Source organism: Lithobates pipiens, unplaced genomic scaffold (genome assembly GCF_037356315.1).
Source record: "Lithobates pipiens isolate NorthernLeopardFrog02 unplaced genomic scaffold, aLitPip1_a1.2 Scaffold_28, whole genome shotgun sequence".
Lineage (NCBI taxonomy): Eukaryota > Metazoa > Chordata > Amphibia > Anura > Ranidae > Lithobates > Lithobates pipiens.
In genome coordinates, this window is record NW_027507789.1 from 129,410,588 (window position 1) to 129,436,926 (window position 26,339).

General features: G+C 40.8%; 32 non-coding genes across 32 annotated transcripts; all 32 read right to left on the bottom strand.

Annotated features, from left to right (window-relative positions):
- Positions 1-738: 738 nt before the first annotated feature.
- On the bottom strand, positions 739-820 carry TRNAL-AAG (transfer RNA leucine (anticodon AAG)). Its single transcript has one exon. It is a non-coding gene; the product is annotated as a tRNA-Leu (tRNA).
- Positions 821-1,288: 468 nt separating this feature from the next.
- On the bottom strand, positions 1,289-1,370 carry TRNAL-UAG (transfer RNA leucine (anticodon UAG)). The gene has a single exon. It is a non-coding gene; the product is annotated as a tRNA-Leu (tRNA).
- An 882-nt stretch (positions 1,371-2,252) lies between these two features.
- On the bottom strand, positions 2,253-2,334 carry TRNAL-AAG (transfer RNA leucine (anticodon AAG)). Its single transcript has one exon. It is a non-coding gene; the product is annotated as a tRNA-Leu (tRNA).
- Positions 2,335-2,908: 574 nt separating this feature from the next.
- TRNAL-UAG (transfer RNA leucine (anticodon UAG)) lies at positions 2,909-2,990 on the bottom strand. The gene has a single exon. It is a non-coding gene; the product is annotated as a tRNA-Leu (tRNA).
- An 882-nt stretch (positions 2,991-3,872) lies between these two features.
- Positions 3,873-3,954, bottom strand: TRNAL-AAG (transfer RNA leucine (anticodon AAG)). The gene has a single exon. It is a non-coding gene; the product is annotated as a tRNA-Leu (tRNA).
- Positions 3,955-4,528: 574 nt separating this feature from the next.
- TRNAL-UAG (transfer RNA leucine (anticodon UAG)) lies at positions 4,529-4,610 on the bottom strand. The gene has a single exon. It is a non-coding gene; the product is annotated as a tRNA-Leu (tRNA).
- An 882-nt stretch (positions 4,611-5,492) lies between these two features.
- TRNAL-AAG (transfer RNA leucine (anticodon AAG)) lies at positions 5,493-5,574 on the bottom strand. Its single transcript has one exon. It is a non-coding gene; the product is annotated as a tRNA-Leu (tRNA).
- Positions 5,575-6,148: 574 nt separating this feature from the next.
- TRNAL-UAG (transfer RNA leucine (anticodon UAG)) lies at positions 6,149-6,230 on the bottom strand. Its single transcript has one exon. It is a non-coding gene; the product is annotated as a tRNA-Leu (tRNA).
- An 882-nt stretch (positions 6,231-7,112) lies between these two features.
- On the bottom strand, positions 7,113-7,194 carry TRNAL-AAG (transfer RNA leucine (anticodon AAG)). The gene has a single exon. It is a non-coding gene; the product is annotated as a tRNA-Leu (tRNA).
- Positions 7,195-7,768: 574 nt separating this feature from the next.
- On the bottom strand, positions 7,769-7,850 carry TRNAL-UAG (transfer RNA leucine (anticodon UAG)). The gene has a single exon. It is a non-coding gene; the product is annotated as a tRNA-Leu (tRNA).
- Positions 7,851-8,732: 882 nt separating this feature from the next.
- TRNAL-AAG (transfer RNA leucine (anticodon AAG)) lies at positions 8,733-8,813 on the bottom strand. Its single transcript has one exon. It is a non-coding gene; the product is annotated as a tRNA-Leu (tRNA).
- A 574-nt stretch (positions 8,814-9,387) lies between these two features.
- Positions 9,388-9,469, bottom strand: TRNAL-UAG (transfer RNA leucine (anticodon UAG)). The gene has a single exon. It is a non-coding gene; the product is annotated as a tRNA-Leu (tRNA).
- Positions 9,470-10,340: 871 nt separating this feature from the next.
- On the bottom strand, positions 10,341-10,422 carry TRNAL-AAG (transfer RNA leucine (anticodon AAG)). Its single transcript has one exon. It is a non-coding gene; the product is annotated as a tRNA-Leu (tRNA).
- Positions 10,423-11,246: 824 nt separating this feature from the next.
- TRNAL-AAG (transfer RNA leucine (anticodon AAG)) lies at positions 11,247-11,328 on the bottom strand. The gene has a single exon. It is a non-coding gene; the product is annotated as a tRNA-Leu (tRNA).
- A 574-nt stretch (positions 11,329-11,902) lies between these two features.
- TRNAL-UAG (transfer RNA leucine (anticodon UAG)) lies at positions 11,903-11,984 on the bottom strand. Its single transcript has one exon. It is a non-coding gene; the product is annotated as a tRNA-Leu (tRNA).
- Positions 11,985-12,866: 882 nt separating this feature from the next.
- TRNAL-AAG (transfer RNA leucine (anticodon AAG)) lies at positions 12,867-12,948 on the bottom strand. Its single transcript has one exon. It is a non-coding gene; the product is annotated as a tRNA-Leu (tRNA).
- Positions 12,949-13,522: 574 nt separating this feature from the next.
- TRNAL-UAG (transfer RNA leucine (anticodon UAG)) lies at positions 13,523-13,604 on the bottom strand. The gene has a single exon. It is a non-coding gene; the product is annotated as a tRNA-Leu (tRNA).
- An 882-nt stretch (positions 13,605-14,486) lies between these two features.
- Positions 14,487-14,568, bottom strand: TRNAL-AAG (transfer RNA leucine (anticodon AAG)). The gene has a single exon. It is a non-coding gene; the product is annotated as a tRNA-Leu (tRNA).
- A 574-nt stretch (positions 14,569-15,142) lies between these two features.
- On the bottom strand, positions 15,143-15,224 carry TRNAL-UAG (transfer RNA leucine (anticodon UAG)). The gene has a single exon. It is a non-coding gene; the product is annotated as a tRNA-Leu (tRNA).
- An 882-nt stretch (positions 15,225-16,106) lies between these two features.
- TRNAL-AAG (transfer RNA leucine (anticodon AAG)) lies at positions 16,107-16,188 on the bottom strand. Its single transcript has one exon. It is a non-coding gene; the product is annotated as a tRNA-Leu (tRNA).
- A 574-nt stretch (positions 16,189-16,762) lies between these two features.
- TRNAL-UAG (transfer RNA leucine (anticodon UAG)) lies at positions 16,763-16,844 on the bottom strand. Its single transcript has one exon. It is a non-coding gene; the product is annotated as a tRNA-Leu (tRNA).
- Positions 16,845-17,726: 882 nt separating this feature from the next.
- Positions 17,727-17,808, bottom strand: TRNAL-AAG (transfer RNA leucine (anticodon AAG)). The gene has a single exon. It is a non-coding gene; the product is annotated as a tRNA-Leu (tRNA).
- Positions 17,809-18,382: 574 nt separating this feature from the next.
- TRNAL-UAG (transfer RNA leucine (anticodon UAG)) lies at positions 18,383-18,464 on the bottom strand. The gene has a single exon. It is a non-coding gene; the product is annotated as a tRNA-Leu (tRNA).
- Positions 18,465-19,346: 882 nt separating this feature from the next.
- TRNAL-AAG (transfer RNA leucine (anticodon AAG)) lies at positions 19,347-19,428 on the bottom strand. Its single transcript has one exon. It is a non-coding gene; the product is annotated as a tRNA-Leu (tRNA).
- A 574-nt stretch (positions 19,429-20,002) lies between these two features.
- TRNAL-UAG (transfer RNA leucine (anticodon UAG)) lies at positions 20,003-20,084 on the bottom strand. Its single transcript has one exon. It is a non-coding gene; the product is annotated as a tRNA-Leu (tRNA).
- An 882-nt stretch (positions 20,085-20,966) lies between these two features.
- TRNAL-AAG (transfer RNA leucine (anticodon AAG)) lies at positions 20,967-21,048 on the bottom strand. Its single transcript has one exon. It is a non-coding gene; the product is annotated as a tRNA-Leu (tRNA).
- Positions 21,049-21,622: 574 nt separating this feature from the next.
- TRNAL-UAG (transfer RNA leucine (anticodon UAG)) lies at positions 21,623-21,704 on the bottom strand. Its single transcript has one exon. It is a non-coding gene; the product is annotated as a tRNA-Leu (tRNA).
- Positions 21,705-22,575: 871 nt separating this feature from the next.
- Positions 22,576-22,657, bottom strand: TRNAL-AAG (transfer RNA leucine (anticodon AAG)). The gene has a single exon. It is a non-coding gene; the product is annotated as a tRNA-Leu (tRNA).
- Positions 22,658-23,481: 824 nt separating this feature from the next.
- TRNAL-AAG (transfer RNA leucine (anticodon AAG)) lies at positions 23,482-23,563 on the bottom strand. The gene has a single exon. It is a non-coding gene; the product is annotated as a tRNA-Leu (tRNA).
- A 574-nt stretch (positions 23,564-24,137) lies between these two features.
- Positions 24,138-24,219, bottom strand: TRNAL-UAG (transfer RNA leucine (anticodon UAG)). Its single transcript has one exon. It is a non-coding gene; the product is annotated as a tRNA-Leu (tRNA).
- An 882-nt stretch (positions 24,220-25,101) lies between these two features.
- TRNAL-AAG (transfer RNA leucine (anticodon AAG)) lies at positions 25,102-25,183 on the bottom strand. Its single transcript has one exon. It is a non-coding gene; the product is annotated as a tRNA-Leu (tRNA).
- Positions 25,184-25,757: 574 nt separating this feature from the next.
- Positions 25,758-25,839, bottom strand: TRNAL-UAG (transfer RNA leucine (anticodon UAG)). Its single transcript has one exon. It is a non-coding gene; the product is annotated as a tRNA-Leu (tRNA).
- Positions 25,840-26,339: the final 500 nt, after the last annotated feature.

A 26,339-nucleotide genomic window follows, 5' to 3' on the forward strand; every position in this document is an offset into this window, starting at 1 on the left:
AGTGTATGACATGTATGTAACATGCATTCAACATGTATGTCATATGTATGTATAATCTGTGTAATATGTGTGTAACACGTATGTAATATGTGTGATATGTATGCCATATGTGTATTGTGTGTCATATGTGTAACATGTATGTAACATGTGTGTACCATGCATGTCATATGCATGCCATATGTGTGTAACATGTATGTAAGATATGTGCAACATGCATGTCATATGTGTGTCATATTAATGTAACATGTGTGTGACATGCATGGCATATGTGTGTAGCTTGTATGTGATGTGTATGACATGTATGTTATATGTGTGTAATATGTGTAACATGCATGTGACATGTGTGTAAAATTGTGTCTAAATGGTGTGTAACATGAGTGTGACATGTATGTAACATGCATGCAACATGTATATCATATGTATGTAACATTTGTGTAATATGTGTGAACTATGTGTGTAATATGTAAGTAGCACGTGTGTCACATGTGTGTAACATGTATGTCATATGTGTGTAGTGTGTGTAGCATGTATGTAATATGTGCACAACATGCATATTATATGTATGTATCATGTATCAAACAAAACATGCAATGATTGCAGCTTTTCTAATGCTGCTAAAGCAGAGAGGTAAGTGTTTTTTGAGATTCCCGTGAGTTGGGAAAGGAACTGCAGTAAATTGCAGGAGCAAGATCAGAGAAGCTTGAGCCCTAGAGGGTAGGGATTTTGTTAAAAGGAGTTTGGCAGCAGTGGGATTCGAACCCACGCCCCCAAAGAGACTGGAGCCTTAATCCAGCGCCTTAGACCGCTCGGCCATGCTACCCATAAAAATGAACACGTTATCGACTAAAATCGGGTGGGACATTCCATGCTCTGCATTCATTGCTTGAGCTGGAGGCCTCAGAACTCTAAACTACAAGTATTCACCACTTTATCCATTATAAAAGGTAGTTGAAGTTTCACGGAGATGGCCAAGATGCCACCTTATGTGTTTCAGTCCTCTTTCTGAGGCAGCAGGTGGTGGTCACTTTACACTTGAGAGTGGACTTTGGGTGCAGCATTCTGTGGCAAGTTCACTTGGCACTCTGCTGAAAAGTGTGCCAGCTTTTCATTAGTACTGCTTGTTTTTTGGTGTCCACACTTAAAGTGTTAATGTGGAATCTAGCTTACAGGAGAGGTAATCACGTTCAGTTGGACTTGTTTTGTAACGTTGACAAGATTTCACTAGTCATCTCATCAGAAGTGTGCCCTTTTGGAAGACTTCTCAACCAAAGCATTTGTTAAAAGAACTTGGCAGCAGTGGGATTTGAACCCACGCCTCCAAAGAGACTGGAGCCTAAATCCAGCGTCTTAGACCGCTCGGCCATGCTACCTGTGAAAGTGCTCTTGCTAAGGACTAAAAAGAGGCATGACAGTCTACATTCCATGCTCTGCATTCATTGTGTGTATGTGACATGTACGTAACATGTATGTCATGTGTGTCATATGTATGTAACGTGTGTAACATGTATTTCATAAGTGTATGACATGTATGTAACATGCATTCAACATGTATGTCATATGTATGTATAATCTGTGTAATATGTGTGTAACACGTATGTAATATGTGTGATATGTATGCCATATGTGTATTGTGTGTCATATGTGTAACATGTATGTAACATGTGTGTACCATGCATGTCATATGCATGCCATATGTGTGTAACATGTATGTAAGATATGTGCAACATGCATGTCATATGTGTGTCATATTAATGTAACATGTGTGTGACATGCATGGCATATGTGTGTAGCATGTATGTGATGTGTATGACATGTATGTTATATGTGTGTAATATGTGTAACATGCATGTGACATGTGTGTAAAATTGTGTCTAAATGGTGTGTAACATGAGTGTGACATGTATGTAACATGCATGCAACATGTATATCATATGTATGTAACATTTGTGTAATATGTGTGAACTATGTGTGTAATATGTAAGTAGCACGTGTGTCACATGTGTGTAACATGTATGTCATATGTGTGTAGTGTGTGTAGCATGTATGTAATATGTGCACAACATGCATATTATATGTATGTATCATGTATCAAACAAAACATGCAATGATTGCAGCTTTTCTAATGCTGCTAAAGCAGAGAGGTAAGTGTTTTTTGAGATTCCCGTGAGTTGGGAAAGGAACTGCAGTAAATTGCAGGAGCAAGATCAGAGAAGCTTGAGCCCTAGAGGGTAGGGATTTTGTTAAAAGGAGTTTGGCAGCAGTGGGATTCGAACCCACGCCCCCAAAGAGACTGGAGCCTTAATCCAGCGCCTTAGACCGCTCGGCCATGCTACCCATAAAAATGAACACGTTATCGACTAAAATCGGGTGGGACATTCCATGCTCTGCATTCATTGCTTGAGCTGGAGGCCTCAGAACTCTAAACTACAAGTATTCACCACTTTATCCATTATAAAAGGTAGTTGAAGTTTCACGGAGATGGCCAAGATGCCACCTTATGTGTTTCAGTCCTCTTTCTGAGGCAGCAGGTGGTGGTCACTTTACACTTGAGAGTGGACTTTGGGTGCAGCATTCTGTGGCAAGTTCACTTGGCACTCTGCTGAAAAGTGTGCCAGCTTTTCATTAGTACTGCTTGTTTTTTGGTGTCCACACTTAAAGTGTTAATGTGGAATCTAGCTTACAGGAGAGGTAATCACGTTCAGTTGGACTTGTTTTGTAACGTTGACAAGATTTCACTAGTCATCTCATCAGAAGTGTGCCCTTTTGGAAGACTTCTCAACCAAAGCATGCAATTTCCTAATGCTGCTGTTCTGAGATTCCAGTGTGTTGAGCAAGGAATGCCAGCAAAGTGCAGCAGAAACTTCAGAGACGCTTGAGCAATCAAGGATAGGCATTTGTTAAAAGAACTTGGCAGCAGTGGGATTTGAACCCACGCCTCCAAAGAGACTGGAGCCTAAATCCAGCGCCTTAGACCGCTCAGCCATGCTACCTGTGAAAGTGCTCTTGCTAAGGACTAAAAAGAGGCATGACAGTCTACATTCCATGCTCTGCATTCATTGTGTGTATGTGACATGTACGTAACATGTATGTCATGTGTGTCATATGTATGTAACGTGTGTAACATGTATTTCATAAGTGTATGACATGTATGTAACATGCATTCAACATGTATGTCATATGTATGTATAATCTGTGTAATATGTGTGTAACACGTATGTAATATGTGTGATATGTATGCCATATGTGTATTGTGTGTCATATGTGTAACATGTATGTAACATGTGTGTACCATGCATGTCATATGCATGCCATATGTGTGTAACATGTATGTAAGATATGTGCAACATGCATGTCATATGTGTGTCATATTAATGTAACATGTGTGTGACATGCATGGCATATGTGTGTAGCATGTATGTGATGTGTATGACATGTATGTTATATGTGTGTAATATGTGTAACATGCATGTGACATGTGTGTAAAATTGTGTCTAAATGGTGTGTAACATGAGTGTGACATGTATGTAACATGCATGCAACATGTATATCATATGTATGTATTATTTGTGTAATATGTGTGAACTATGTGTGTAATATGTAAGTAGCACGTGTGTCACATGTGTGTAACATGTATGTCATATGTGTGTAGTGTGTGTAGCATGTATGTAATATGTGCACAACATGCATATTATATGTATGTATCATGTATCAAACAAAACATGCAATGATTGCAGCTTTTCTAATGCTGCTAAAGCAGAGATGTAAGTGTTTTTTGAGATTCCAGTGAGTTGGGAAAGGAACTGCAGTAAATTGCAGGAGCAAGATCAGAGAAGCTTGAGCCCTAGAGGGTAGGGATTTTGTTAAAAGGAGTTTGGCAGCAGTGGGATTCGAACCCACGCCCCCAAAGAGACTGGAGCCTTAATCCAGCGCCTTAGACCGCTCGGCCATGCTACCCATAAAAATTAACACGTTATCGACTAAAATGGGGTGGGACATTCCATGCTCTGCATTCATTGCTTGAGCTGGAGGCCTCAGAACTCTAAACTACAAGTATTCACCACTTTATCCATTATAAAAGGTAGTTGAAGTTTCACGGAGATGGCCAAGATGCCACCTTATGTGTTTCAGTCCTCTTTCTGAGGCAGCAGGTGGTGGTCACTTTACACTTGAGAGTGGACTTTGGGTGCAGCATTCTGTGGCAAGTTCACTTGGCACTCTGCTGAAAAGTGTGCCAGCTTTTCATTAGTACTGCTTGTTTTTTGGTGTCCACACTTAAAGTGTTAATGTGGAATCTAGCTTACAGGAGAGGTAATCACGTTCAGTTGGACTTGTTTTGTAACGTTGACAAGATTTCACTAGTCATCTCATCAGAAGTGTGCCCTTTTGGAAGACTTCTCAACCAAAGCATGCAATTTCCTAATGCTGCTGTTCTGAGATTCCAGTGTGTTGAGCAAGGAATGCCAGCAAAGTGCAGCAGAAACTTCAGAGACGCTTGAGCAATCAAGGATAGGCATTTGTTAAAAGAGCTTGGCAGCAGTGGGATTTGAACCCACACCTCCAAAGAGACTGGAGCCTAAATCCAGCGCCTTAGACCGCTCGGCCATGCTACTTGTGAGAGTGCTCTTGCTAAGGACTAAAAAGAGGCATGACAGTCTACATTCCATGCTCTGCATTCATTGTGTGTATGTGACATGTATGTAACATTTATGTCATGTGTGTCATATGTATGTAACATGTGTAACATGTATTTCATAAGTGTATGACATGTATGTAACATGCATTCAACATGTATGTCATATGTATGTATAATCTGTGTAATATGTGTGTAACACGTATGTAATATGTGTGATATGTATGCCATATGTGTATTGTGTGTCATATGTGTAACATGTATGTAACATGTGTGTACCATGCATGTCATATGCATGCCATATGTGTGTAACATGTATGTAAGATATGTGCAACATGCATGTCATATGTGTGTCATATTAATGTAACATGTGTGTGACATGCATGGCATATGTGTGTAGCATGTATGTGATGTGTATGACATGTATGTTATATGTGTGTAATATGTGTAACATGCATGTGACATGTGTGTAAAATTGTGTCTAAATGGTGTGTAACATGAGTGTGACATGTATGTAACATGCATGCAACATGTATATCATATGTATGTAACATTTGTGTAATATGTGTGAACTATGTGTGTAATATGTAAGTAGCACGTGTGTCACATGTGTGTAACATGTATGTCATATGTGTGTAGTGTGTGTAGCATGTATGTAATATGTGCACAACATGCATATTATATGTATGTATCATGTATCAAACAAAACATGCAATGATTGCAGCTTTTCTAATGCTGCTAAAGCAGAGAGGTAAGTGTTTTTTGAGATTCCAGTGAGTTGGGAAAGGAACTGCAGTAAATTGCAGGAGCAAGATCAGAGAAGCTTGAGCCCTAGAGGGTAGGGATTTTGTTAAAAGGAGTTTGGCAGCAGTGGGATTCGAACCCACGCCCCCAAAGAGACTGGAGCCTTAATCCAGCGCCTTAGACCGCTCGGCCATGCTACCCATAAAAATGAACACGTTATCGACTAAAATCGGGTGGGACATTCCATGCTCTGCATTCATTGCTTGAGCTGGAGGCCTCAGAACTCTAAACTACAAGTATTCACCACTTTATCCATTATAAAAGGTAGTTGAAGTTTCACGGAGATGGCCAAGATGCCACCTTATGTGTTTCAGTCCTCTTTCTGAGGCAGCAGGTGGTGGTCACTTTACACTTGAGAGTGGACTTTGGGTGCAGCATTCTGTGGCAAGTTCACTTGGCACTCTGCTGAAAAGTGTGCCAGCTTTTCATTAGTACTGCTTGTTTTTTGGTGTCCACACTTAAAGTGTTAATGTGGAATCTAGCTTACAGGAGAGGTAATCACGTTCAGTTGGACTTGTTTTGTAACGTTGACAAGATTTCACTAGTCATCTCATCAAAAGTGTGCCCTTTTGGAAGACTTCTCAACCAAAGCATGCAATTTCCTAATGCTGCTGTTCTGAGATTCCAGTGTGTTGAGCAAGGAATGCCAGCAAAGTGCAGCAGAAACTTCAGAGACGCTTGAGCAATCAAGGATAGGCATTTGTTACAAGAGCTTGGCAGCAGTGGGATTTGAACCCACGCCTCCAAAGAGACTGGAGCCTAAATCCAGCGCCTTAGACCGCTCGGCCATGCTACCTGTGAAAGTGCTCTTGCTAAGGACTAAAAAGAGGCATGACAGTCTACATTCCATGCTCTGCATTCATTGTGTGTATGTGACATGTATGTAACATGTATGTCATGTGTGTCATATGTATGTAACGTGTGTAACATGTATTTCATAAGTGTATGACATGTATGTAACATGCATTCAACATGTATGTCATATGTATGTATAATCTGTGTAATATGTGTGTAACACGTATGTAATATGTGTGATATGTATGCCATATGTGTATTGTGTGTCATATGTGTAACATGTATGTAACATGTGTGTACCATGCATGTCATATGCATGCCATATGTGTGTAACATGTATGTAAGATATGTGCAACATGCATGTCATATGTGTGTCATATTAATGTAACATGTGTGTGACATGCATGGCATATGTGTGTAGCATGTATGTGATGTGTATGACATGTATGTTATATGTGTGTAATATGTGTAACATGCATGTGACATGTGTGTAAAATTGTGTCTAAATGGTGTGTAACATGAGTGTGACATGTATGTAACATGCATGCAACATGTATATCATATGTATGTAACATTTGTGTAATATGTGTGAACTATGTGTGTAATATGTAAGTAGCACGTGTGTCACATGTGTGTAACATGTATGTCATATGTGTGTAGTGTGTGTAGCATGTATGTAATAGGTGCACAACATGCATATTATATGTATGTATCATGTATCAAACAAAACATGCAATGATTGCAGCTTTTCTAATGCTGCTAAAGCAGAGAGGTAAGTGTTTTTTGAGATTCCAGTGAGTTGGGAAAGGAACTGCAGTAAATTGCAGGAGCAAGATCAGAGAAGCTTGAGCCCTAGAGGGTAGGGATTTTGTTAAAAGGAGTTTGGCAGCAGTGGGATTCGAACCCACGCCCCCAAAGAGACTGGAGCCTTAATCCAGCGCCTTAGACCGCTCGGCCATGCTACCCATAAAAATTAACACGTTATCGACTAAAATGGGGTGGGACATTCCATGCTCTGCATTCATTGCTTGAGCTGGAGGCCTCAGAACTCTAAACTACAAGTATTCACCACTTTATCCATTATAAAAGGTAGTTGAAGTTTCACGGAGATGGCCAAGATGCCACCTTATGTGTTTCAGTCCTCTTTCTGAGGCAGCAGGTGGTGGTCACTTTACACTTGAGAGTGGACTTTGGGTGCAGCATTCTGTGGCAAGTTCACTTGGCACTCTGCTGAAAAGTGTGCCAGCTTTTCATTAGTACTGCTTGTTTTTTGGTGTCCACACTTAAAGTGTTAATGTGGAATCTAGCTTACAGGAGAGGTAATCACGTTCAGTTGGACTTGTTTTGTAACGTTGACAAGATTTCACTAGTCATCTCATCAGAAGTGTGCCCTTTTGGAAGACTTCTCAACCAAAGCATGCAATTTCCTAATGCTGCTGTTCTGAGATTCCAGTGTGTTGAGCAAGGAATGCCAGCAAAGTGCAGCAGAAACTTCAGAGACGCTTGAGCAATCAAGGATAGGCATTTGTTAAAAGAGCTTGGCAGCAGTGGGATTTGAACCCACGCCTCCAAAGAGACTGGAGCCTAAATCCAGCGCCTTAGACCGCTCGGCCATGCTACCTGTGAAAGTGCTCTTGCTAAGGACTAAAAAGAGGCATGACAGTCTACATTCCATGCTCTGCATTCATTGTGTGTATGTGACATGTACGTAACATGTATGTCATGTGTGTCATATGTATGTAACGTGTGTAACATGTATTTCATAAGTGTATGACATGTATGTAACATGCATTCAACATGTATGTCATATGTATGTATAATCTGTGTAATATGTGTGTAACACGTATGTAATATGTGTGATATGTATGCCATATGTGTATTGTGTGTCATATGTGTAACATGTATGTAACATGTGTGTACCATGCATGTCATATGCATGCCATATGTGTGTAACATGTATGTAAGATATGTGCAACATGCATGTCATATGTGTGTCATATTATTGTAACATGTGTGTGACATGCATGGCATATGTGTGTAGCATGTATGTGATGTGTATGACATGTATGTTATATGTGTGTAATATGTGTAACATGCATGTGACATGTGTGTAAAATTGTGTCTAAATGGTGTGTAACATGAGTGTGACATGTATGTAACATGCATGCAACATGTATATCATATGTATGTAACATTTGTGTAATATGTGTGAACTATGTGTGTAATATGTAAGTAGCACGTGTGTCACATGTGTGTAACATGTATGTCATATGTGTGTAGTGTGTGTAGCATGTATGTAATATGTGCACAACATGCATATTATATGTATGTATCATGTATCAAACAAAACATGCAATGATTGCAGCTTTTCTAATGCTGCTAAAGCAGAGAGGTAAGTGTTTTTTGAGATTCCAGTGAGTTGGGAAAGGAACTGCAGTAAATTGCAGGAGCAAGATCAGAGAAGCTTGAGCCCTAGAGGGTAGGGATTTTGTTAAAAGGAGTTTGGCAGCAGTGGGATTCGAACCCACGCCCCAAAGAGACTGGAGCCTTAATCCAGCGCCTTAGACCGCTCGGCCATGCTACCCATAAAAATAAACACGTTATCGACTAAAATGGGGTGGGACATTCCATGCTCTGCATTCATTGCTTGAGCTGGAGGCCTCAGAACTCTAAACTACAAGTATTCACCACTTTATCCATTATAAAAGGTAGTTGAAGTTTCACGGAGATGGCCAAGATGCCACCTTATGTGTTTCAGTCCTCTTTCTGAGGCAGCAGGTGGTGGTCACTTTACACTTGAGAGTGGACTTTGGGTGCAGCATTCTGTGGCAAGTTCACTTGGCACTCTGCTGAAAAGTGTGCCAGCTTTTCATTAGTACTGCTTGTTTTTTGGTGTCCACACTTAAAGTGTTAATGTGGAATCTAGCTTACAGGAGAGGTAATCACGTTCAGTTGGACTTGTTTTGTAACGTTGACAAGATTTCACTAGTCATCTCATCAGAAGTGTGCCCTTTTGGAAGACTTCTCAACCAAAGCATGCAATTTCCTAATGCTGCTGTTCTGAGATTCCAGTGTGTTGAGCAAGGAATGCCAGCAAAGTGCAGCAGAAACTTCAGAGACGCTTGAGCAATCAAGGATAGGCATTTGTTAAAAGAGCTTGGCAGCAGTGGGATTTGAACCCACGCCTCCAAAGAGACTGGAGCCTAAATCCAGCGCCTTAGACCGCTCGGCCATGCTACCTGTGAAAGTGCTCTTGCTAAGGACTAAAAAGAGGCATGACAGTCTACATTCCATGCTCTGCATTCATTGTGTGTATGTGACATGTACGTAACACGTATGTCATGTGTGTCATATGTATGTAACGTGTGTAACATGTATTTCATAAGTGTATGACATGTATGTAACATGCATTCAACATGTATGTCATATGTATGTATAATCTGTGTAATATGTGTGTAACACGTATGTAATATGTGTGATATGTATGCCATATGTGTATTGTGTGTCATATGTGTAACATGTATGTAACATGTGTGTACCATGCATGTCATATGCATGCCATATGTGTGTAACATGTATGTAAGATATGTGCAACATGCATGTCATATGTGTGTCATATTAATGTAACATGTGTGTGACATGCATGGCATATGTGTGTAGCATGTATGTGATGTGTATGACATGTATGTTATATGTGTGTAATATGTGTAACATGCATCTGACATGTGTGTAAAATTGTGTCTAAATGGTGTGTAACATGAGTGTGACATGTATGTAACATGTATATCATATGTATGTAACATTTGTGTAATATGTGTGAACTATGTGTGTAATATGTAAGTAGCACGTGTGTCACATGTGTGTAACATGTATGTCATATGTGTGTAGTGTGTGTAGCATGTATGTAATATGTGCACAACATGCATATTATATGTATGTATCATGTATCAAACAAAACATGCAATGATTGCAGCTTTTCTAATGCTGCTAAAGCAGAGAGGTAAGTGTTTTTTGAGATTCCAGTGAGTTGGGAAAGGAACTGCAGTAAATTGCAGGAGCAAGATCAGAGAAGCTTGAGCCCTAGAGGGTAGGGATTTTGTTAAAAGGAGTTTGGCAGCAGTGGGATTCGAACCCACGCCCCCAAAGAGACTGGAGCCTTAATCCAGCGCCTTAGACCGCTCGGCCATGCTACCCACAAAAATAAACACGTTATCGACTAAAATCGGGTGGGACATTCCATGCTCTGCATTCATTGCTTGAGCTGGAGGCCTCAGAACTCTAAACTACAAGTATTCACCACTTTATCCATTATAAAAGGTAGTTGAAGTTTCACGGAGATGGCCAAGATGCCACCTTATGTGTTTCAGTCCTCTTTCTGAGGCAGCAGGTGGTGGTCACTTTACACTTGAGAGTGGACTTTGGGTGCAGCATTCTGTGGCAAGTTCACTTGGCACTCTGCTGAAAAGTGTGCCAGCTTTTCATTAGTACTGCTTGTTTTTTGGTGTCCACACTTAAAGTGTTAATGTGGAATCTAGCTTACAGGAGAGGTAATCACGTTCAGTTGGACTTGTTTTGTAACGTTGACAAGATTTCACTAGTCATCTCATCAGAAGTGTGCCCTTTTGGAAGACTTCTCAACCAAAGCATGCAATTTCCTAATGCTGCTGTTCTGAGATTCCAGTGTGTTGAGCAAGGAATGCCAGCAAAGTGCAGCAGAAACTTCAGAGACGCTTGAGCAATCAAGGATAGGCATTTGTTAAAAGAGCTTGGCAGCAGTGGGATTTGAACCCACGCCTCCAAAGAGACTGGAGCCTAAATCCAGCGCCTTAGACCGCTCGGCCATGTATCATGTATCAAACAAAACATGCAATGATTGCAGCTTTTCTAATGCTGCTAAAGCAGAGAGGTAAGTGTTTTTTGAGATTCCAGTGAGTTGGGAAAGGAACTGCAGTAAATTGCAGGAGCAAGATCAGAGAAGCTTGAGCCCTAGAGGGTAGGGATTTTGTTAAAAGGAGTTTGGCAGCAGTGGGATTCGAACCCACGCCCCCAAAGAGACTGGAGCCTTAATCCGGCGCCTTAGACCGCTCGGCCATGCTACCCATAAAAGTGAACACGTTATCGACTAAAATCAGGTGGGACATTCCATGCTCTGCATTCATTGCTTGAGCTGGAGGCCTCAGAACTCTAAACTACAAGTATTCACCACTTTATCCATTATAAAAGGTAGTTGAAGTTTCACGGAGATGGCCAAGATGCCAACTTATGTGTTTCAGTCCTCTTTCTGAGGCAGCAGGTGGTGGTCACTTTACACTTGAGAGTGGACTTTGGGTGCAGCATTCTGTGGCAAGTTCACTTGGCACTCTGCTGAAAAGTGTGCCAGCTTTTCATTAGTACTGCTTGTTTTTTGGTGTCCACACTTAAAGTGTTAATGTGGAATCTAGCTTACAGGAGAGGTAATCACGTTCAGTTGGACTTGTTTTGTAACGTTGACAAGATTTCACTAGTCATCTCATCAAAAGTGTGCCCTTTTGGAAGACTTCTCAACCAAAGCATGCAATTTCCTAATGCTGCTGTTCTGAGATTCCAGTGTGTTGAGCAAGGAATGCCAGCAAAGTGCAGCAGAAACTTCAGAGACGCTTGAGCAATCAAAGATAGGCATTTGTTACAAGAGCTTGGCAGCAGTGGGATTTGAACCCACGCCTCCAAAGAGACTGGAGCCTAAATCCAGCGCCTTAGACCGCTCGGCCATGCTACTTGTGAAAGTGCTCTTGCTAAGGACTAAAAAGAGGCATGACAGTCTACATTCCATGCTCTGCATTCATTGTTTGTATGTGACATGTACGTAACATGTATGCCATGTGTGTCATATGTATGTAACGTGTGTAACATGTATTTCATAAGTGTATGACATGTATGTAACATGCATTCAACATGTATGTCATATGTATGTATAATCTGTGTAATATGTGTGTAACACGTATGTAATATGTGTGATATGTATGCCATATGTGTATTGTGTGTCATATGTGTAACATGTATGTAACATGTGTGTACCATGCATGTCATATGCATGCCATATGTGTGTAACATGTATGTAAGATATGTGCAACATGCATGTCATATGTGTGTCATATTAATGTAACATGTGTGTGACATGCATGGCATATGTGTGTAGCATGTATGTGATGTGTATGACATGTATGTTATATGTGTGTAATATGTGTAACATGCATGTGACATGTGTGTAAAATTGTGTCTAAATGGTGTGTAACATGAGTGTGACATGTATGTAACATGCATGCAACATGTATATCATATGTATGTAACATTTGTGTAATATGTGTGAACTATGTGTGTAATATGTAAGTAGCATGTGTGTCACATGTGTGTAACATGTATGTCATATGTGTGTAGTGTGTGTAGCATGTATGTAATATGTGCACAACATGCATATTATATGTATGTATCATGTATCAAACAAAACATGCAATGATTGCAGCTTTTCTAATGCTGCTAAAGCAGAGAGGTAAGTGTTTTTTGAGATTCCAGTGAGTTGGGAAAGGAACTGCAGTAAATTGCAGGAGCAAGATCAGAGAAGCTTGAGCCCTAGAGGGTAGGGATTTTGTTAAAAGGAGTTTGGCAGCAGTGGGATTCGAACCCACGCCCCCAAAGAGACTGGAGCCTTAATCCAGCGCCTTAGACCGCTCGGCCATGCTACCCATAAAAATTAACACGTTATCGACTAAAATGGGGTGGGACATTCCATGCTCTGCATTCATTGCTTGAGCTGGAGGCCTCAGAACTCTAAACTACAAGTATTCACCACTTTATCCATTATAAAAGGTAGTTGAAGTTTCACGGAGATGGCCAAGATGCCACCTTATGTGTTTCAGTCCTCTTTCTGAGGCAGCAGGTGGTGGTCACTTTACACTTGAGAGTGGACTTTGGGTGCAGCATTCTGTGGCAAGTTCACTTGGCACTCTGCTGAAAAGTGTGCCAGCTTTTCATTAGTACTGCTTGTTTTTTGGTGTCCACACTTAAAGTGTTAATGTGGAATCTAGCTTACAGGAGAGGTAATCACGTTCAGTTGGACTTGTTTTGTAACGTTGACAAGATTTCACTAGTCATCTCATCAGAAGTGTGCCCTTTTGGAAGACTTCTCAACCAAAGCATGCAATTTCCTAATGCTGCTGTTCTGAGATTCCAGTGTGTTGAGCAAGGAATGCCAGCAAAGTGCAGCAGAAACTTCAGAGACGCTTGAGCAATCAAGGATAGGCATTTGTTAAAAGAGCTTGGCAGCAGTGGGATTTGAACCCACACCTCCAAAGAGACTGGAGCCTAAATCCAGCGCCTTAGACCGCTCGGCCATGCTACTTGTGAGAGTGCTCTTGCTAAGGACTAAAAAGAGGCATGACAGTCTACATTCCATGCTCTGCATTCATTGTGTGTATGTGACATGTATGTAACATTTATGTCATGTGTGTCATATGTATGTAACATGTGTAACATGTATTTCATAAGTGTATGACATGTATGTAACATGCATTCAACATGTATGTCATATGTATGTATAATCTGTGTAATATGTGTGTAACACGTATGTAATATGTGTGATATGTATGCCATATGTGTATTGTGTGTCATATGTGTAACATGTATGTAACATGTGTGTACCATGCATGTCATATGCATGCCATATGTGTGTAACATGTATGTAAGATATGTGCAACATGCATGTCATATGTGTGTCATATTAATGTAACATGTGTGTGACATGCATGGCATATGTGTGTAGCATGTATGTGATGTGTATGACATGTATGTTATATGTGTGTAATATGTGTAACATGCATGTGACATGTGTGTAAAATTGTGTCTAAATGGTGTGTAACATGAGTGTGACATGTATGTAACATGCATGCAACATGTATATCATATGTATGTAACATTTGTGTAATATGTGTGAACTATGTGTGTAATATGTAAGTAGCACGTGTGTCACATGTGTGTAACATGTATGTCATATGTGTGTAGTGTGTGTAGCATGTATGTAATATGTGCACAACATGCATATTATATGTATGTATCATGTATCAAACAAAACATGCAATGATTGCAGCTTTTCTAATGCTGCTAAAGCAGAGAGGTAAGTGTTTTTTGAGATTCCAGTGAGTTGGGAAAGGAACTGCAGTAAATTGCAGGAGCAAGATCAGAGAAGCTTGAGCCCTAGAGGGTAGGGATTTTGTTAAAAGGAGTTTGGCAGCAGTGGGATTCGAACCCACGCCCCCAAAGAGACTGGAGCCTTAATCCAGCGCCTTAGACCGCTCGGCCATGCTACCCATAAAAATGAACACGTTATCGACTAAAATCGGGTGGGACATTCCATGCTCTGCATTCATTGCTTGAGCTGGAGGCCTCAGAACTCTAAACTACAAGTATTCACCACTTTATCCATTATAAAAGGTAGTTGAAGTTTCACGGAGATGGCCAAGATGCCACCTTATGTGTTTCAGTCCTCTTTCTGAGGCAGCAGGTGGTGGTCACTTTACACTTGAGAGTGGACTTTGGGTGCAGCATTCTGTGGCAAGTTCACTTGGCACTCTGCTGAAAAGTGTGCCAGCTTTTCATTAGTACTGCTTGTTTTTTGGTGTCCACACTTAAAGTGTTAATGTGGAATCTAGCTTACAGGAGAGGTAATCACGTTCAGTTGGACTTGTTTTGTAACGTTGACAAGATTTCACTAGTCATCTCATCAAAAGTGTGCCCTTTTGGAAGACTTCTCAACCAAAGCATGCAATTTCCTAATGCTGCTGTTCTGAGATTCCAGTGTGTTGAGCAAGGAATGCCAGCAAAGTGCAGCAGAAACTTCAGAGACGCTTGAGCAATCAAGGATAGGCATTTGTTACAAGAGCTTGGCAGCAGTGGGATTTGAACCCACGCCTCCAAAGAGACTGGAGCCTAAATCCAGTGCCTTAGACCGCTCGGCCATGCTACTTGTGAAAGTGCTCTTGCTAAGGACTAAAAAGAGGCATGACAGTCTACATTCCATGCTCTGCATTCATTGTTTGTATGTGACATGTACGTAACATGTATGCCATGTGTGTCATATGTATGTAACGTGTGTAACATGTATTTCATAAGTGTATGACATGTATGTAACATGCATTCAACATGTATGTCATATGTATGTATAATCTGTGTAATATGTGTGTAACACGTATGTAATATGTGTGATATGTATGCCATATGTGTATTGTGTGTCATATGTGTAACATGTATGTAACATGTGTGTACCATGCATGTCATATGCATGCCATATGTGTGTAACATGTATGTAAGATATGTGCAACATGCATGTCATATGTGTGTCATATTAATGTAACATGTGTGTGACATGCATGGCATATGTGTGTAGCATGTATGTGATGTGTATGTCATGTATGTTATATGTGTGTAATATGTGTAACATGCATGTGACATGTGTGTAAAATTGTGTCTAAATGGTGTGTAACATGAGTGTGACATGTATGTAACATGCATGCAACATGTATATCATATGTATGTAACATTTGTGTAATATGTGTGAACTATGTGTGTAATATGTAAGTAGCACGTGTGTCACATGTGTGTAACATGTATGTCATATGTGTGTAGTGTGTGTAGCATGTATGTAATATGTGCACAACATGCATATTATATGTATGTATCATGTATCAAACAAAACATGCAATGATTGCAGCTTTTCTAATGCTGCTAAAGCAGAGAGGTAAGTGTTTTTTGAGATTCCAGTGAGTTGGGAAAGGAACTGCAGTAAATTGCAGGAGCAAGATCAGAGAAGCTTGAGCCCTAGAGGGTAGGGATTTTGTTAAAAGGAGTTTGGCAGCAGTGGGATTCGAACCCACGCCCCCAAAGAGTCTGGAGCCTTAATCCGGCGCCTTAGACCGCTCGGCCATGCTACCCATAAAAGTGAACACGTTATCGACTAAAATCGGGTGGGACATTCCATGCTCTGCATTCATTGCTTGAGCTGGAGGCCTCAGAACTCTAAACTACAAGTATTCACCACTTTATCCATTATAAAAGGTAGTTGAAGTTTCACGGAGATGGCCAAGATGCCACCTTATGTGTTTCAGTCCTCTTTCTGAGGCAGCAGGTGGTGGTCACTTTACACTTGAGAGTGGACTTTGGGTGCAGCATTCTGTGGCAAGTTCACTTGGCACTCTGCTGAAAAGTGTGCCAGCTTTTCATTAGTACTGCTTGTTTTTTGGTGTCCACACTTAAAGTGTTAATGTGGAATCTAGCTTACAGGAGAGGTAATCACGTTCAGTTGGACTTGTTTTGTAACGTTGACAAGATTTCACTAGTCATCTCATCAAAAGTGTGCCCTTTTGGAAGACTTCTCAACCAAAGCATGCAATTTCCTAATGCTGCTGTTCTGAGATTCCAGTGTGTTGAGCAAGGAATGCCAGCAAAGTGCAGCAGAAACTTCAGAGACGCTTGAGCAATCAAGGATAGGCATTTGTTAAAAGAGCTTGGCAGCAGTGGGATTTGAACCCACGCCTCCAAAGAGACTGGAGCCTAAATCCAGCGCCTTAGACCGCTCGGCCATGCTACCTGTGAAAGTGCTCTTGCTAAGGACTAAAAAGAGGCATGACAGTCTACATTCCATGCTCTGCATTCATTGTGTGTATGTGACATGTATGTAACATGTATGTCATGTGTGTCATATGTATGTAACGTGTGTAACATGTATTTCATAAGTGTATGACATGTATGTAACATGCATTCAACATGTATGTCATATGTATGTATAATCTGTGTAATATGTGTGTAACACGTATGTAATATGTGTGATATGTATGCCATATGTGTATTGTGTGTCATATGTGTAACATGTATGTAACATGTGTGTACCATGCATGTCATATGCATGCCATATGTGTGTAACATGTATGTAAGATATGTGCAACATGCATGTCATATGTGTGTCATATTAATGTAACATGTGTGTGACATGCATGGCATATGTGTGTAGCATGTATGTGATGTGTATGTCATGTATGTTATATGTGTGTAATATGTGTAACATGCATGTGACATGTGTGTAAAATTGTGTCTAAATGGTGTGTAACATGAGTGTGACATGTATGTAACATGCATGCAACATGTATATCATATGTATGTAACATTTGTGTAATATGTGTGAACTATGTGTGTAATATGTAAGTAGCACGTGTGTCACATGTGTGTAACATGTATGTCATATGTGTGTAGTGTGTGTAGCATGTATGTAATAGGTGCACAACATGCATATTATATGTATGTATCATGTATCAAACAAAACATGCAATGATTGCAGCTTTTCTAATGCTGCTAAAGCAGAGAGGTAAGTGTTTTTTGAGATTCCAGTGAGTTGGGAAAGGAACTGCAGTAAATTGCAGGAGCAAGATCAGAGAAGCTTGAGCCCTAGAGGGTAGGGATTTTGTTAAAAGGAGTTTGGCAGCAGTGGGATTCGAACCCACGCCCCCAAAGAGTCTGGAGCCTTAATCCGGCGCCTTAGACCGCTCGGCCATGCTACCCATAAAAGTGAACACGTTATCGACTAAAATCGGGTGGGACATTCCATGCTCTGCATTCATTGCTTGAGCTGGAGGCCTCAGAACTCTAAACTACAAGTATTCACCACTTTATCCATTATAAAAGGTAGTTGAAGTTTCACGGAGATGGCCAAGATGCCACCTTATGTGTTTCAGTCCTCTTTCTGAGGCAGCAGGTGGTGGTCACTTTACACTTGAGAGTGGACTTTGGGTGCAGCATTCTGTGGCAAGTTCACTTGGCACTCTGCTGAAAAGTGTGCCAGCTTTTCATTAGTACTGCTTGTTTTTTGGTGTCCACACTTAAAGTGTTAATGTGGAATCTAGCTTACAGGAGAGGTAATCACGTTCAGTTGGACTTGTTTTGTAACGTTGACAAGATTTCACTAGTCATCTCATCAAAAGTGTGCCCTTTTGGAAGACTTCTCAACCAAAGCATGCAATTTCCTAATGCTGCTGTTCTGAGATTCCAGTGTGTTGAGCAAGGAATGCCAGCAAAGTGCAGCAGAAACTTCAGAGACGCTTGAGCAATCAAGGATAGGCATTTGTTAAAAGAGCTTGGCAGCAGTGGGATTTGAACCCACGCCTCCAAAGAGACTGGAGCCTAAATCCAGCGCCTTAGACCGCTCGGCCATGCTACCTGTGAAAGTGCTCTTGCTAAGGACTAAAAAGAGGCATGACAGTCTACATTCCATGCTCTGCATTCATTGTGTGTATGTGACATGTATGTAACATGTATGTCATGTGTGTCATATGTATGTAACGTGTGTAACATGTATTTCATAAGTGTATGACATGTATGTAACATGCATTCAACATGTATGTCATATGTATGTATAATCTGTGTAATATGTGTGTAACACGTATGTAATATGTGTGATATGTATGCCATATGTGTATTGTGTGTCATATGTGTAACATGTATGTAACATGTGTGTACCATGCATGTCATATGCATGCCATATGTGTGTAACATGTATGTAAGATATGTGCAACATGCATGTCATATGTGTGTCATATTAATGTAACATGTGTGTGACATGCATGGCATATGTGTGTAGCATGTATGTGATGTGTATGACATGTATGTTATATGTGTGTAATATGTGTAACATGCATGTGACATGTGTGTAAAATTGTGTCTAAATGGTGTGTAACATGAGTGTGACATGTATGTAACATGCATGCAACATGTATATCATATGTATGTAACATTTGTGTAATATGTGTGAACTATGTGTGTAATATGTAAGTAGCACGTGTGTCACATGTGTGTAACATGTATGTCATATGTGTGTAGTGTGTGTAGCATGTATGTAATAGGTGCACAACATGCATATTATATGTATGTATCATGTATCAAACAAAACATGCAATGATTGCAGCTTTTCTAATGCTGCTAAAGCAGAGAGGTAAGTGTTTTTTGAGATTCCAGTGAGTTGGGAAAGGAACTGCAGTAAATTGCAGGAGCAAGATCAGAGAAGCTTGAGCCCTAGAGGGTAGGGATTTTGTTAAAAGGAGTTTGGCAGCAGTGGGATTCGAACCCACGCCCCCAAAGAGACTGGAGCCTTAATCCAGCGCCTTAGACCGCTCGGCCATGCTACCCATAAAAATGAACACGTTATCGACTAAAATGGGGTGGGACATTCCATGCTCTGCATTCATTGCTTGAGCTGGAGGCCTCAGAACTCTAAACTACAAGTATTCACCACTTTATCCATTATAAAAGGTAGTTGAAGTTTCACGGAGATGGCCAAGATGCCACCTTATGTGTTTCAGTCCTCTTTCTGAGGCAGCAGGTGGTGGTCACTTTACACTTGAGAGTGGACTTTGGGTGCAGCATTCTGTGGCAAGTTCACTTGGCACTCTGCTGAAAAGTGTGCCAGCTTTTCATTAGTACTGCTTGTTTTTTGGTGTCCACACTTAAAGTGTTAATGTGGAATCTAGCTTACAGGAGAGGTAATCACGTTCAGTTGGACTTGTTTTGTAACGTTGACAAGATTTCACTAGTCATCTCATCAGAAGTGTGCCCTTTTGGAAGACTTCTCAACCAAAGCATGCAATTTCCTAATGCTGCTGTTCTGAGATTCCAGTGTGTTGAGCAAGGAATGCCAGCAAAGTGCAGCAGAAACTTCAGAGACGCTTGAGCAATCAAGGATAGGCATTTGTTAAAAGAGCTTGGCAGCAGTGGGATTTGAACCCACGCCTCCAAAGAGACTGGAGCCTAAATCCAGCGCCTTAGACCGCTCGGCCATGCTACCTGTGAAAGTGCTCTTGCTAAGGACTAAAAAGAGGCATGACAGTCTACATTCCATGCTCTGCATTCATTGTGTGTATGTGACATGTACGTAACATGTATGTCATGTGTGTCATATGTATGTAACGTGTGTAACATGTATTTCATAAGTGTATGACATGTATGTAACATGCATTCAACATGTATGTCATATGTATGTATAATCTGTGTAATATGTGTGTAACACGTATGTAATATGTGTGATATGTATGCCATATGTGTATTGTGTGTCATATGTGTAACATGTATGTAACATGTGTGTACCATGCATGTCATATGCATGCCATATGTGTGTAACATGTATGTAAGATATGTGCAACATGCATGTCATATGTGTGTCATATTATTGTAACATGTGTGTGACATGCATGGCATATGTGTGTAGCATGTATGTGATGTGTATGACATGTATGTTATATGTGTGTAATATGTGTAACATGCATGTGACATGTGTGTAAAATTGTGTCTAAATGGTGTGTAACATGAGTGTGACATGTATGTAACATGCATGCAACATGTATATCATATGTATGTAACATTTGTGTAATATGTGTGAACTATGTGTGTAATATGTAAGTAGCACGTGTGTCACATGTGTGTAACATGTATGTCATATGTGTGTAGTGTGTGTAGCATGTATGTAATATGTGCACAACATGCATATTATATGTATGTATCATGTATCAAACAAAACATGCAATGATTGCAGCTTTTCTAATGCTGCTAAAGCAGAGAGGTAAGTGTTTTTTGAGATTCCAGTGAGTTGGGAAAGGAACTGCAGTAAATTGCAGGAGCAAGATCAGAGAAGCTTGAGCCCTAGAGGGTAGGGATTTTGTTAAAAGGAGTTTGGCAGCAGTGGGATTCGAACCCACGCCCCCAAAGAGACTGGAGCCTTAATCCAGCGCCTTAGACCGCTCGGCCATGCTACCCATAAAAATAAACACGTTATCGACTAAAATGGGGTGGGACATTCCATGCTCTGCATTCATTGCTTGAGCTGGAGGCCTCAGAACTCTAAACTACAAGTATTCACCACTTTATCCATTATAAAAGGTAGTTGAAGTTTCACGGAGATGGCCAAGATGCCACCTTATGTGTTTCAGTCCTCTTTCTGAGGCAGCAGGTGGTGGTCACTTTACACTTGAGAGTGGACTTTGGGTGCAGCATTCTGTGGCAAGTTCACTTGGCACTCTGCTGAAAAGTGTGCCAGCTTTTCATTAGTACTGCTTGTTTTTTGGTGTCCACACTTAAAGTGTTAATGTGGAATCTAGCTTACAGGAGAGGTAATCACGTTCAGTTGGACTTGTTTTGTAACGTTGACAAGATTTCACTAGTCATCTCATCAGAAGTGTGCCCTTTTGGAAGACTTCTCAACCAAAGCATGCAATTTCCTAATGCTGCTGTTCTGAGATTCCAGTGTGTTGAGCAAGGAATGCCAGCAAAGTGCAGCAGAAACTTCAGAGACGCTTGAGCAATCAAGGATAGGCATTTGTTAAAAGAGCTTGGCAGCAGTGGGATTTGAACCCACGCCTCCAAAGAGACTGGAGCCTAAATCCAGCGCCTTAGACCGCTCGGCCATGCTACCTGTGAAAGTGCTCTTGCTAAGGACTAAAAAGAGGCATGACAGTCTACATTCCATGCTCTGCATTCATTGTGTGTATGTGACATGTACGTAACACGTATGTCATGTGTGTCATATGTATGTAACGTGTGTAACATGTATTTCATAAGTGTATGACATGTATGTAACATGCATTCAACATGTATGTCATATGTATGTATAATCTGTGTAATATGTGTGTAACACGTATGTAATATGTGTGATATGTATGCCATATGTGTATTGTGTGTCATATGTGTAACATGTATGTAACATGTGTGTACCATGCATGTCATATGCATGCCATATGTGTGTAACATGTATGTAAGATATGTGCAACATGCATGTCATATGTGTGTCATATTAATGTAACATGTGTGTGACATGCATGGCATATGTGTGTAGCATGTATGTGATGTGTATGACATGTATGTTATATGTGTGTAATATGTGTAACATGCATCTGACATGTGTGTAAAATTGTGTCTAAATGGTGTGTAACATGAGTGTGACATGTATGTAACATGTATATCATATGTATGTAACATTTGTGTAATATGTGTGAACTATGTGTGTAATATGTAAGTAGCACGTGTGTCACATGTGTGTAACATGTATGTCATATGTGTGTAGTGTGTGTAGCATGTATGTAATATGTGCACAACATGCATATTATATGTATGTATCATGTATCAAACAAAACATGCAATGATTGCAGCTTTTCTAATGCTGCTAAAGCAGAGAGGTAAGTGTTTTTTGAGATTCCAGTGAGTTGGGAAAGGAACTGCAGTAAATTGCAGGAGCAAGATCAGAGAAGCTTGAGCCCTAGAGGGTAGGGATTTTGTTAAAAGGAGTTTGGCAGCAGTGGGATTCGAACCCACGCCCCCAAAGAGACTGGAGCCTTAATCCAGCGCCTTAGACCGCTCGGCCATGCTACCCACAAAAATAAACACGTTATCGACTAAAATCGGGTGGGACATTCCATGCTCTGCATTCATTGCTTGAGCTGGAGGCCTCAGAACTCTAAACTACAAGTATTCACCACTTTATCCATTATAAAAGGTAGTTGAAGTTTCACGGAGATGGCCAAGATGCCACCTTATGTGTTTCAGTCCTCTTTCTGAGGCAGCAGGTGGTGGTCACTTTACACTTGAGAGTGGACTTTGGGTGCAGCATTCTGTGGCAAGTTCACTTGGCACTCTGCTGAAAAGTGTGCCAGCTTTTCATTAGTACTGCTTGTTTTTTGGTGTCCACACTTAAAGTGTTAATGTGGAATCTAGCTTACAGGAGAGGTAATCACGTTCAGTTGGACTTGTTTTGTAACGTTGACAAGATTTCACTAGTCATCTCATCAGAAGTGTGCCCTTTTGGAAGACTTCTCAACCAAAGCATGCAATTTCCTAATGCTGCTGTTCTGAGATTCCAGTGTGTTGAGCAAGGAATGCCAGCAAAGTGCAGCAGAAACTTCAGAGACGCTTGAGCAATCAAGGATAGGCATTTGTTAAAAGAGCTTGGCAGCAGTGGGATTTGAACCCACGCCTCCAAAGAGACTGGAGCCTAAATCCAGCGCCTTAGACCGCTCGGCCATGTATCATGTATCAAACAAAACATGCAATGATTGCAGCTTTTCTAATGCTGCTAAAGCAGAGAGGTAAGTGTTTTTTGAGATTCCAGTGAGTTGGGAAAGGAACTGCAGTAAATTGCAGGAGCAAGATCAGAGAAGCTTGAGCCCTAGAGGGTAGGGATTTTGTTAAAAGGAGTTTGGCAGCAGTGGGATTCGAACCCACGCCCCCAAAGAGACTGGAGCCTTAATCCGGCGCCTTAGACCGCTCGGCCATGCTACCCATAAAAGTGAACACGTTATCGACTAAAATCAGGTGGGACATTCCATGCTCTGCATTCATTGCTTGAGCTGGAGGCCTCAGAACTCTAAACTACAAGTATTCACCACTTTATCCATTATAAAAGGTAGTTGAAGTTTCACGGAGATGGCCAAGATGCCACCTTATGTGTTTCAGTCCTCTTTCTGAGGCAGCAGGTGGTGGTCACTTTACACTTGAGAGTGGACTTTGGGTGCAGCATTCTGTGGCAAGTTCACTTGGCACTCTGCTGAAAAGTGTGCCAGCTTTTCATTAGTACTGCTTGTTTTTTGGTGTCCACACTTAAAGTGTTAATGTGGAATCTAGCTTACAGGAGAGGTAATCACGTTCAGTTGGACTTGTTTTGTAACGTTGACAAGATTTCACTAGTCATCTCATCAAAAGTGTGCCCTTTTGGAAGACTTCTCAACCAAAGCATGCAATTTCCTAATGCTGCTGTTCTGAGATTCCAGTGTGTTGAGCAAGGAATGCCAGCAAAGTGCAGCAGAAACTTCAGAGACGCTTGAGCAATCAAAGATAGGCATTTGTTACAAGAGCTTGGCAGCAGTGGGATTTGAACCCACGCCTCCAAAGAGACTGGAGCCTAAATCCAGCGCCTTAGACCGCTCGGCCATGCTACTTGTGAAAGTGCTCTTGCTAAGGACTAAAAAGAGGCATGACAGTCTACATTCCATGCTCTGCATTCATTGTTTGTATGTGACATGTACGTAACATGTATGCCATGTGTGTCATATGTATGTAACGTGTGTAACATGTATTTCATAAGTGTATGACATGTATGTAACATGCATTCAACATGTATGTCATATGTATGTATAATCTGTGTAATATGTGTGTAACACGTATGTAATATGTGTGATATGTATGCCATATGTGTATTGTGTGTCATATGTGTAACATGTATGTAACATGTGTGTACCATGCATGTCATATGCATGCCATATGTGTGTAACATGTATGTAAGATATGTGCAACATGCATGTCATATGTGTGTCATATTAATGTAACATGTGTGTGACATGCATGGCATATGTGTGTAGCATGTATGTGATGTGTATGACATGTATGTTATATGTGTGTAATATGTGTAACATGCATGTGACATGTGTGTAAAATTGTGTCTAAATGGTGTGTAACATGAGTGTGACATGTATGTAACATGCATGCAACATGTATATCATATGTATGTAACATTTGTGTAATATGTGTGAACTATGTGTGTAATATGTAAGTAGCATGTGTGTCACATGTGTGTAACATGTATGTCATATGTGTGTAGTGTGTGTAGCATGTATGTAATATGTGCACAACATGCATATTATATGTATGTATCATGTATCAAACAAAACATGCAATGATTGCAGCTTTTCTAATGCTGCTAAAGCAGAGAGGTAAGTGTTTTTTGAGATTCCAGTGAGTTGGGAAAGGAACTGCAGTAAATTGCAGGAGCAAGATCAGAGAAGCTTGAGCCCTAGAGGGTAGGGATTTTGTTAAAAGGAGTTTGGCAGCAGTGGGATTCGAACCCACGCCCCCAAAGAGACTGGAGCCTTAATCCGGCGCCTTAGACCGCTCGGCCATGCTACCCATAAAAGTGAACACGTTATCGACTAAAATCGGGTGGGACATTCCATGCTCTGCATTCATTGCTTGAGCTGGAGGCCTCAGAACTCTAAACTACAAGTATTCACCACTTTATCCATTATAAAAGGTAGTTGAAGTTTCACGGAGATGGCCAAGATGCCACCTTATGTGTTTCAGTCCTCTTTCTGAGGCAGCAGGTGGTGGTCACTTTACACTTGAGAGTGGACTTTGGGTGCAGCATTCTGTGGCAAGTTCACTTGGCACTCTGCTGAAAAGTGTGCCAGCTTTTCATTAGTACTGCTTGTTTTTTGGTGTCCACACTTAAAGTGTTAATGTGGAATCTAGCTTACAGGAGAGGTAATCACGTTCAGTTGGACTTGTTTTGTAACGTTGACAAGATTTCACTAGTCATCTCATCAGAAGTGTGCCCTTTTGGAAGACTTCTCAACCAAAGCATGCAATTTCCTAATGCTGCTGTTCTGAGATTCCAGTGTGTTGAGCAAGGAATGCCAGCAAAGTGCAGCAGAAACTTCAGAGACGCTTGAGCAATCAAGGATAGGCATTTGTTAAAAGAGCTTGGCAGCAGTGGGATTTGAACCCACGCCTCCAAAGAGACTGGAGCCTAAATCCAGCGCCTTAGACCGCTCGGCCATGCTACCTGTGAAAGTGCTCTTGCTAAGGACTAAAAAGAGGCATGACAGTCTACATTCCATGCTCTGCATTCATTGTGTGTATGTGACATGTACGTAACACGTATGTCATGTGTGTCATATGTATGTAACGTGTGTAACATGTATTTCATAAGTGTATGACATGTATGTAACATGCATTCAACATGTATGTCATATGTATGTATAATCTGTGTAATATGTGTGTAACACGTATGTAATATGTGTGATATGTATGCCATATGTGTATTGTGTGTCATATGTGTAACATGTATGTAACATGTGTGTACCATGCATGTCATATGCATGCCATATGTGTGTAACATGTATGTAAGATATGTGCAACATGCATGTCATATGTGTGTCATATTAATGTAACATGTGTGTGACATGCATGGCATATGTGTGTAGCATGTATGTGATGTGTATGACATGTATGTTATATGTGTGTAATATGTGTAACATGCATGTGACATGTGTGTAAAATTGTG